Source organism: Acromyrmex echinatior, chromosome 11, assembly GCF_024713525.1.
Source record: "Acromyrmex echinatior isolate Ae372 chromosome 11, ASM2471352v2, whole genome shotgun sequence".
NCBI lineage: Eukaryota > Metazoa > Arthropoda > Insecta > Hymenoptera > Formicidae > Acromyrmex > Acromyrmex echinatior.
Window position 1 is genome coordinate 8,392,485 of NC_141862.1, and position 12,653 is coordinate 8,405,137.

The window sequence follows — 12,653 nt, forward strand, 5'->3', positions numbered from 1 at the left end:
TCAAAATTTAAAATTTTAATAAAATACAGTAATTATAGTATCAGTAATATACATTCAATTCCTTTTTTATTATATTTATTTATATATGTATAAGTTAGATAAGCTTTAAAGGTTTAGCAAATAATAATGAATTGATTTTGTTATTATTCGATATTATTAATACAGTTTACTTTTTAAGAAACATAAATTTATATTAAATTTCTAAGTTAATATATAACATCTAAATAACATCTAAATAACATCTAAAGTAAACATTTTAAGTTAATAACATCTTAAGAATATAAAGAAAATTTAAAATACGATATAATAGAAAATTTTGCTCTATTAAGTAATACAAAAAATAAAATATTATTGAATGTTTTAATTTGACTAATTTTTTAAACTAATTTTGAAAACTAAATATAAAAAAATGTGAGCATTTTATTATTATTCGATTATTATATCATTTTAGAATTGTTTAAAGTATTGTTATGTATAAAGTATTTAAAAAAAGGAAAGAGAAAAAAAAGAACTTTTTAAATTAAATTAAATTTTTAATCTAAACAAAATTGATAAAAAAATCTATTTAAAATACTTTAAAGAAATATCGTATGTTACAGTTTCGAATTATAATTCAAAATATGATTTTAAATCGTTCTGTCTATAAAATTAATGATAATATTACTTTGACAATTTGTAAGAGGAATAATCGAAGTAAAGGAATTGAAAATTTTGTAGAAGAAAAAAAATTATTTTTTTAAATTATATTTTTGAATATTTTATTTTCACATATTTTAAATTATTAGTTTGATAGAATAATGAATTTAACGTTTTCTTTGAATATCTTGTACAATTGTATAATAAAGAGTACTTCGATTATAAATGATAAAGATTATAAATGGTAAATTATACAATTCTATTTAATTTCATTCTTTAATCACGTAAAGAAGAATGAAAAATTGGACAATACACATTTTTCTAGTTAATGTACTTATATAATGCATGTGTATGTATGTTAAAATAATATATAAGTAATTAAATATCTTATTATTAAAATATATTTTTATCTTTTTAAATGTAATAAACAATTAAAAAAACATATTAATTCTTTAGAAAAGGAAAAGAGAGAAAAAAGGGAAAGAATTGAAATAAAATTTGATTGTAATCTAGCTTATACGTATAGTATAATTACAGTATAGTATAATTAATGTATGTATGATGCTTTTAAATAATTTATAATGTATGTTGTCTAGAATAATAAGTTTTATCATTATATTTTATCATTATATGTATATTAAAAATAGTACATTAAAATACAACAATAAATTGTTAATTAAATCTTAAAAATTTTTTTTCTGGCCAGATAAAAACCTCTGCAAATATACAAACTCTCGAAAGTATGAATAAAGTATTTAAAGTATTTAATTTTATAATTAAAAAGTTGTTTAATTTCTTGCAATTAAATATAAAAATGACTCTGTGTCTATAATATAATATTAATTGAGTTAGTATGATTGACTTATTCATTGTTTCGATATTTACACTTTTATTTTTACTTATTGACCATGATAATGAATATATAATACCTTCATCTTTAATTACTAATTATGATAAATTGTGCATTACTTATTGTTATTTTACATTGACTGATTAGGACATAATTTTTTCTTATGTTTGGACTACGTTCTTTATGCGTTTATTATTATGCGATGCTGTGTAACATCAAGATATATCCAGAAACTTCTTTTCCAGAAATCTCGTACGGTCTTTTAACTGTTGAATGAAACACTTTTAATTAACTTTTTAATCTAATCTCAACAGAAATGACAAATATTATGTCAATAATTTTTGATATCCAATAATAATTGTTATATAAATTACATGATAGAATGATAAACTATCATTTATTGACGAATGGAAATATTTTCTAAGCTTCTAAATAAAATATTTAAAAACTAATAAAATCAGTAGTGACACAATAAATTTATTTACAGAGAAGTTATTTATAGAGAAGAAACATTTTTTATATTTTCATGTTGCATAATTGATATTAGGTTAAGAATCAGATATAAGAATCACTTGTGAATTCTAAAATTAAAATTAAAATTTTTATGATTCTAAATAAAAAGATAGAATAAAATATTTTGTGGCAAAAAAAGATCTTTGAATAAATTAACGAATAGAGAAATCTATAATCATTATTGCGCGCGAATGCTTATCAAATAGATATAAAGCTGAAAATGAAAATGAATCATATTCATAATTTATAAGAGTACTCACTTCAAGTACAAGACATATATAAAATTAATCCTGTGAATTATTATTTTAGTCATATTTAATATTATAGCTTTTATTTTGTCATTTAAGACAAAATAATTGAGAGAGAAAGAGAGAGAGAGAGAGAGAGAGAGAGAGAGAGAGAGACAGCGTACATGTGTGAAAAAATAGAAAGACAGAAAAATTATTTTACATTTTGCCGTCATTACGAAATAATTAATAAAAAATATTGGATATATATAGTCGTGAGTCAAAGATCGTTTGATGTTGTATCGGACATTTATTTATCAACTGAGGAAAGATAAATTAAAATTTCTCGACGTTTCTGCGAATATTAAAAATATCTATTTCTTATCTTTATAAACATCCAATGTTTTATCACATGCAATATCTTTCTTCCATTGAACTTATTAAAAATTCTGTATTTATATCTTCTATTGCGTAATAGCAATACATATACATATACATATAAGCACAAAATTGTACACTTGCAGATTAGCTAACTATGAGACGTTTTGTCAAACAGCTGACTAGAATGCTGCGCTTTATAGTAGAAATGTCGGATCAGTAGGATAATCATATAATATCATCTGTGGGTTGCGGTTCGATTCATATTTATAACATTCATGAAATAATTTCATTCTTGCTGTTTATCAAAGTTAAACAGGGACAAATGATGCTTGTATACGTATGAGTATGAATCGGACTGCAGCCCTAAACGCGCCCACTACAGTATATGTGTCACTGACGATCGATTCGGTTGTTTTACCATGTCATCATATATATAGTTTGCACATTAAAAAAAGTATTTTAAGTTTTAATAAATCATTTATTTGAATAGTACCGATTAAATATAATATTTATTAAATATTAAAATATATGTATTTAGTACAAGAACTGTTAATTTAATTTTAAAATCTTTTTTTAATTGAATAAATATTTATTTACTGTAAATAAATTTTTAGTTGACTCTGTTCAAATAAATATTTATTAAAAACATATTTTTTCAGTACAGTGACAAAATGTAATTTTTAACCGATTCAGTAATTTTACCGCATACGATAAAATTACTGAATCGATTAAAAATGGCGTTCGACAAATCGTGTGAACACACACATGTAAAATGTATTGCACTGTAGAACACGATAAAAAACCGATTTGACATACGATAAATCGTATCAATTCGATAAACTATCGTATCATGTAAATGAGTTCTAAGGAAAGCCATTGTCTTTCTCTATTTAATATTATTTTTTATTATGTCTTGTTTTGTATTAAATAAATAACTATGTATAATACATGTATTTATTCATCATTTCTCATAGAAATGCTTTGTAGAGAAATTTCAAACAACCAGTAAAATGGTGGTAATCAATTCCATTCTGTTACATTTCATGCTCATACAAAATGCATAACCTAAGAGAAGACATATTCGATAGTTATCCATTTATTTTCACAAACAGGAATGCATTTCATGTGTTACAAATGTATTTTATGCATATTAATGTATAATACCCGATAAATTATCACATCAATATTCAATGAACTATCGCACCTTTTATTACCGCAGTTATAACAGCGAATTTAAATAGCCTCGTAAATTTAAATAATTTAATTGGTAATATTAAAATTTAAATTAAAAAGCAAATTAAAATATAAACGTTAAGTATGGATAATTTATATAAAATTTATAATGTTATGAGCAAATAATATATGTGAAATTTATATATAAATTTATATATTTTTCATTTTCATATTGATGTGCAAAATGTACATGTATCTATATTTAATAATACACATTATTAAATTTACCATAAACAAGAAAAAAATCTAATAGCAAACAATTTATTTTCTTATTAATTAAAAATTAAATGTAAGGTTCTGCTCAAAAAACTTTAATGTTATTTTTCAAATGTTATTTTTTACATTTTCTATTTTTGGAATACTAAATATTTTGATGATAAGTTTCAAAGTATGATTATATTAGGTGTTGGAATTAATTCGTAGCGTTTTTTAATGAAAGAATGTTATTTATTTCACATGAGCATTAAAAAATACATTAATGAAAGTACTTCCCATCACTTGTAAAACGCTACGAATTAATTCCAACACCTAATATATTCTTTAAAAATAAAATTTAAACAAATTAAACAAAATCGTGGTTTATTTCGAGTTTACAATTAGACTGACTTTAAATTAATACAATTAACATAACAATGTAAATACTATCTAATAATTTAGATACAATTAATAAAATAATATAAAAAATATAAAAATACAAACGTTTTGGCTTACAAAGCCTTCTTCAATATATAAAGCAAAAATACATTATTAAATTAATGAACCAATTAGCGCGAAAAGTAAGATAGCGAATTAAACAAAAGTAAGATTTACTTTGATGAAGTTTTGTCCTCACACACGATATTATTATAAAGTTAAATTAATTTCTTTCTTGTGTTCTTATTATTATTATTTATTCTTACAAATAATTCATCTAGTTTATATAATAAGGTAAATAATATAATACATAAAAATATTTTAAGATTACTTATTTGCATGGTGCTTAAATTTTTTACAAGTTTTTTTATCTAAAAAAATATTACATAAATGATATAATTTATTGATTATAATTATATAATTTATTAAGTATGTATTACTTTAAATTCTTTATAAAAAAATATTACGAGAAAAATATTAATTTTATTGCAATCAATATAGACTATATTTACACAGTACTTTTAATTGGGTTTAATAATATTCGTAGTTATAAAATTGGCTAATCACAGCCGTTCCATTCTTCCGAGAAAGAGCTATGATTAGTCAATTTTAACTGCGAATGTTATTAAATCCGATTAAGTGTGCCATGTAACAGATATTAATTACACTAGAGTTAAGTCAGTTAAGAAAGTTTTTATTCAAATTATTATAAATTTTCACACAATTATGATAAATTAATTAGAATTTAATATGTTGCATGTTTATCTGACTCAATAATTATCAATAAGCACTTATAGATCCTTAATTTTTCATAAAGAAGAAAGTTTAATTCAAAAATGTGCTTTAATATATACAACTTTAATATACACTAACAAAATTAAAATAAAACTAAAAACTTATTTTTTTATAATTAAAATTAAAATATATCTTTAATCACACACATCAATACATACACAATAAAAAGCTAAAGATAGATTTCGTTTCAGCATCTCAGTTTATAATGTTAGTTAGAATAGAATACGTGGTCTGTCTAGTCCTTCCTTACCAGTGTTAGCTAAAATATTTTTTATAATTTAAAAATAGCAATTTAAATGTTAAAGTTAAAAAAATACAGCTTAATAACTTATATGAAAAAATACATCTGATTTTAAATTAATTAGTTCAAGTAGAACTAATTAACACATATAGACCATAAAGAACACTTATGTAATATTTTTTTATTTTAATGCATAAAAACAGAAAAGCTCACGTGTTTGACCATTGATAGCTACAGAGTATCGTATTGAGTGCAATAGTCTGCATTTTTACGTTATCTTTTACAATCATAAACGTGTTCATACGCGTTTTAGTTACTGGGAAACTTGCATATTGTGCATGCATGCCCTTATGGGCATAACTAGCCCCGTTTTATCTTATCTTAAAAGTTAAAAGCTTACAGAAACTAAATATTGATTATTATAATCAAGCATTTTAGAAAAATCAACTATTTATTTTATTGCGGAATTTGTGTATTTGTATGGAAATTTTTTACAGTAATAATATTAAAATAATTTAAAGATAAATAAAAGATAAAGTTTGTACAAACTATGCATCATATGATTTATGTCATTAATAATACGTGCTATGTACATACAGAAACGCGTAATATTCTCACAGTTGTATCACTATTGATATAGAATTAATTTATTGACACTTGAATTAATCACGTTGTGGTTGACGTAAATCGAACACATCTGCATCACAGCACTTGAAGTCGTTTCATGTCACAAAGAACGTAGTAGTGGACATGGCAATTTTACTTTATAATTAAACTTTATTTTGTAAATAAATATTCAATTATATAAAATATTTAAAATATTATTTTATAAAATAATATTATAAAAATAAGTGCTACATCTTATAATATTGTTTATTGTGTATTAATTATTGTTCTAAAGTCATAAATCATTATAATTAATATAAATATAAAATAATTTCAGATAATACTTACTAATTTATTTAAGTCAGTATATTTTACTATATACATAAAGCAGTTTTTTTTATTTTATTATATACGATTACATTTTTTTATTATATCTATGTTAAAAAAAAAGTTAAATTTCTTTTTTAAATAATTCCAAATCCGAAATAATTCAAAATCCACTATAGTATTACATGTATAATATTGTAATTTCTAGTTTCATTAATAGAGTACTACTGCTTACAAACTGTGTTTATTTTATTGTCGTTTTATAAATAAAGTAAGTATAACTAATTTATCAACTGATTAATGACCACAAATATTTACAATGTAAATATTACAATGTAAAAAAATTCTTTAAAGTTTACATTTTTTCTTAAGCAGGATGAGATAATGCAAAATGCAGGCATTATCATTGTGAATATAAATTCAATCCTTCGTCGATTATACATATTAAGAAATTGTACATCAATTAGTCTGACTATGTACACAATTTATTATATTACAAAGAGATTGTGTTATTATAGTATAAAAGGATAATTAAAATTATCTGCAAATAATGTGTGTGATGTACAGATAATTTAAGTAATTCCTTTGAAAGTAAAGTCGTTCTCGACATTCTAATCATCAAAGGTCTGCTTTGTTATGTAAATGTTGGTTAAACTTAGTTAAATTATTCTTTTCTGACTCTAAAATTAAGACCAAGAAAAAGATAAACATTGTTAGTAAGCTAATTAGTAATCTTAAAGTTAAGAAATATTTGCAAAATTAGGAATAAATTGAATTTTCCTGCAAAAATCTTTTTTCTGTAAACCTATATTAAAAAAAATAGTAAAAACTTAAAAACGTGACAAGAAGCAATTGACAAATGACAATCTACTTTGTTTTAAGTCTAAAATATTTAAAAATATAATTAAGAAAGAATGTAAAAAATTATCGGTTGATTTGAAATGTGTAAATAAATATTAAATTAACAAAATATATCATTATATAATCATATTACAGCCAAGTATATAAAACATTCTTAATTTATTGCATTTTCTAGGAAAAGATGATAATAGAAACAAATGAAAGACTAATAAAATATTGAAGTTGTTATAAAAATAAATATTATTTTTTAATAAATATGTTTTTAATTCATTTTTTGTTAACCATAAACTGTTTACGTTAATTTGTGAGGATACTTTACACTTATGGTTAAGGCTATATTTTAATATGTAAGCATTGATTTTATTCATTAATAAAACTGTTATTTATTAAATAAAAATGTTATCTTTATTTAATATTCTTTAATCCTACGTCTGCCTAAGATTGTTAATTAATCAAATTATTTTTTTATTTGATTAAAAATTCTTAATTTTTGACTTTTCTCTGTATTTTTAACTGTTGTTAATTTATACAACACCAAATAAATATATTATATGTATTAAATAAATCTATGAAGAAGTTATTCAATGTTTATATTTCGTAATATTACTGATATTTCGGTGATTGAATTTCATGACATAAAAAGGCATAATCGTTGGAATTTTGTCCCTAATACAAGGATAAATAATATGATGGTTTCGCTTGAAGTAGATTGTGCTCTTTTTCAATATTTGTTAGAAAGACAATATTGAAAAGGCAATGTAAAAAATCCATATCAGTTGGAATGTATCCAATTCTTCTTTCAATTAGAAATGTGAGATTTATTCAGAAACATGTAAAAGAGAATGTAAAATATATAGATTATTCCGTTCATTAATTTTATTTTTAAGAAATCACCACCTTCTTTTTCTTTTACAATACTTTTATTTTATAAAATTGTTCTACTATAATTATATTTTAAATTAAATTGTTTTATTTATGCAATTTATCATCAAAATAAGAAAATATATAAAATAAAAATTATAATGAAAATATATAAAAAACATCTTAATCATTTCTAATTTTTTATGTATTGATAATATTATTTAGAAAATAATTGCATTTTAATATACGGAAAGAACCGAATCTTCAAGAACCGATTCTTCTAAATTAATATGTAATCTTGCGTTATGACATCATTACATCTTTTTATCTTCAATTCTTGTTATTGAGATGATATAGCAGTTAATTAATAATAAACAGCAGCACTACGATCAATATGATAATTACGAACATATTTCGCAATAAAATGTTATACAAGTTTGCTGACGGAATTTCCTTTAATGCTGTTTAAATATCTAACTTTACTTTCTTATAACGTGCAAATGATGACTTGGAATATCAGAACATCCTCTTTCTTAAATTAGTAGAGATGCAATGAATAATATCGCGTTCTGTAATAATATAGTATTTTCTTTTATGTTTAACATTTTATTTCATAATGTACACGTAATCTTATATATTACAAACTACTTAACGATGAAACCAACACTTAGAACAAATACAAGAATAAGATAGTAATGCACAAATGTAAATGAGATTAAATATGAAATAATTAACATATTGTAACCGAGCTCCGTTTATCGCATTTCGCAACATTCGCGATTTATGACATCGTATTAAAACATCATTTAAAATCAATACTGCACTCGTAGTTATTATGTTAAACATTTGCTTTTAGAAAATTAATGTGTAAAATTGCTAGTAAAGAAAATTGCTAGTAACAAAATATATCAAAATATAATTATGCAAATAATAATACAATGCAACTAATCGACTTAAATCGATGTTTTCGTTCTGTTGATTCTTCGATTTGCACATCAACGTAGTATTATCATCTTTAATACTGATTTGAACTATGAAATTACTTTGTAAAAATCTATTTAAATTATTTCCTAAACAACATAAAGAAATTTTCATTTAGTCCTGCACGCTGATTGATAATCATTTGTTAATATCATAAAAACTTATCAATTTATTTCCAAATGTATAACTATGTAGCAAAAGAGGATCATATCAAAATGGTCAAAATTTTCCCTGAATCGAAATCTAATTCATTAGTGTTTCTTCGTATATAGAAGAGAAAAATAACATTTATAATGCCAGGAAATATTGGAAAAATTGTTGATAATAAAATGCCATATGAAATACGTACTCTGTATGCGTCATTATATTTTGATTTTTTTTTTTATTCAATCAAAAACTTGTACATGATTGTCCAACATAAAAAAAAAAATATATATATATATATATATATATATATTTACATTTATTTTTAGATGCATTATTTTACATACAAACTTGTATATGATAACCATTTTTAATAAACATAAATATTAATATTTTTTAAATCATTAACTATAACATATTATGTATGTACATACATATAATACAATATATCTACTATAATAAAAAAATATAAAATAAAACATTATTTGATACTGAAAAAATAAACAAACAAAAGTAGATAAGAATATATAAAATAAAAATAATAAAAGAAATAAAACGGTAAATAACAACTGAAAATAAAAATTGGAGCCAGTAATCATCTCGTCGTTAGTCCTGGATTAGACAAAGTGTGATATAAAAAATTTTAATATTTGCTTATTAAAAATGGCTGTTGTGTAGATATCTGTATGTAAAATGCATCTGGAAATTAACATAAATATACATAAATTTAATCATATTGAAATAAACAAAACCTGAAACATAATGTCATATATGCAATACGTATTTTGTATGACATTTCATTGTGATCAACAATTTTCTCAGCACTTCCCTGTATTATAAATATTATTTTTTTCTTTTATATATGTATATCAAGAAATACTGTGGATTTAGTTTTTCAGGTTTTGGCTCAGAGCAAATTTTGATTATATTTTTATATATTTCCCTTATAAACAATTTTTTATATTCTCTTTTATAAATTCTCTTTTATATAGAAAAAAAAACATATAAATTTATATTATCATCAAATTATACTAAAAATCAATATTTTTAGTCAATAATCAATTTGCATGTCGCATTCTTTAATTAGATATATATTGATCATCATTGTCTTTTACTCGACCAGTTCGATAAAATGATGTTTTACCTTCTTAAAATTATCTCTATGTGCGCTATAAAATAAACTTTATGCTGCTTCCAATATTAATTTCCGGTAAGAGAAACGGTGACTTTAAAATTAATTTGTTCTCAAGCGATAAGTCACTAGAATTCAATCTGTCCTATGAAAGATGATAGTTTCAGTCTCTTCTGAATTGCGTCGAGAAATTTATAATATGATTGAGTATCTGAAGCGTACAGGTAAACACCATAACATGAAAATCGATATTTGCATGCATAACGAGTTTATTAACAGCAATGGTGAACTTCTGATTTCCTAATGACTAAGTTTCAAAATTTATGATCAAAGAAACAATATAATAATTTTAAGTACTTTTCATATTTTTTCTTTAAAAAAGATAATAAAATATATAGTATAAAAAACTTGAAGTAACAGGACTCTTAAGAACTCTGTTTAAAATCCTAGATGTAAAAGGCTAATAAGAGTCAGAAAAAACTTAATAAAACTCCATTATTCATTTAATATAATAGGTATAATTAAAGATAGAAATAATAAATCAAACTGTAAAAAATACAAAAGTTAAAACGCTAGAATTACATGTTTCGGTCTTATATTTAGGCCCTCTTCAAATGTATAATATAAAAAATTTTTTTTCCCGGCGCAATATAATACATTATTCAAAAATTAAGAAAACGACTGTTTCGTTGCATAATTAGATGTGTTAAAATAGAGAAAACGGAAAATTACTCGTCAAACGATTGCGAAAATTTCTCGTTGTTCTAGAGAGAATATAAAGAAACCTAAAAATATTATAAGTTATCAAATCTAAAATTTTTTATTTAAAGCATAATTCGTCTCTTTGGTAAAAATTCACCTCATAGTCCGACAATTGAGAAAAACATTAGTATTATAAAAAAAATCGTCAAATTTCGATGTCAAAAGCGGTAAAAAAGTTTAATATCACAATTATATTTATAAGTGTGTAACGTCCAATGTATAAAATAAAATAAAAAGTAACGAGAAATGTTCTCGATGGATTCCACTGTATTGCAATAAATCTTGGCAATGCAAAATCAAATATTGTTTATTATCGGAATGTATGATTTATGAAGACTCTTTTGTGTCCGTCTGTAGGTTAAGACTGTTACTCTGTTTTTTAATGTTAAGCATCTCTGAGACAAGGCACTTATTGTAAATCGGTGTTCTTCATCTAAGATTTAAATATTATTCCAATCGAAATCATGACCCAATTGCGATCGATGATCTGTTATTACCGATTTAAAGCTGGTGTTCCAACGTATATGATTTCGATATTCTAAAATCCGAGCTTCCTTCCCGTTTGTCCCACGTAAGATGAGTTACAGTTATTGCAGTTTATCTTATAAATAATATTAGACTTCGAGAAAGAGTCCAAAGAATCTTTATGTATAAAATATATAGTTATCAATTAGTATTATTTTGTATCAACAGAATTAAATATAAAAAATTTCTCTCTCTCTCTCTCTCTCTCTCTCCCTCCCCCCCTCTCTCTCTCTATGTTATTTGAAAATAATTCAAGAATAGAACAGATTTTTATTAAATAATTTTGTAATTTTATTTTACAACAAAATGTGCACAATCTTGATTATAAATAATTCTCCCAAATAACAGATCATTCCAGCAATATTGCAGCAATGTTGTAATGTTCCATTTGTGTCCTATTTAAGACATTTCTATTTATATATATTTATATGTTATATTTATTTATGTATATATTTATTTTATATTTATTATGTAATATATGTATAATTTTATATCTGATTCTTTTATATCGTATGTACATGAGATTTGAAAAACAATAATGAAAAGCATAAACTCTTTACTGAAATATTGATTTCTCCTTGTTTATTATTTTAACTGTAAGAATTCTAAAATTATGCATACTAAAATGACTGATTAAATGCGGAACTGCGCTTTGTTATTTTCTACTAAACATTCAGAATTTCAAACTATGTACGTAGCATTTAAACAGTCGGCATTAACGTGAAAGAAAATGCAAATATTTGTTTGTTTAAATTAAATTGCAAGAAACGAGTATTTTTGTCATATTACAGAACGTCTCTATGAAACGACTTTCATTCCTCGATGCTTCTGATAATAGAAAATCAAACAATAGGACGGTGCATACAAATATATTTACTATAATAGGCTTTAATTTAACCTAGATACAAATGGCACTATTAGTAGAGTGTATTGAAGTTAGAATGC

The 12,653-nt window shown here is 22.9% G+C and overlaps 2 protein-coding genes across 4 annotated transcripts in view; one reads left to right on the forward strand and one right to left on the reverse strand.

The window, feature by feature from the left end:
• Positions 1-12,653, forward strand: part of LOC105149706 (dynein axonemal heavy chain 1) — a 101,867-nt gene that overhangs the window by 43,826 nt on the left and 45,388 nt on the right. The window lies entirely within an intron of this gene.
• The window catches only part of LOC105149664 (uncharacterized), a 42,147-nt gene that overhangs the window by 23,299 nt on the left and 6,195 nt on the right, over positions 1-12,653 (reverse strand). The window lies entirely within an intron of this gene.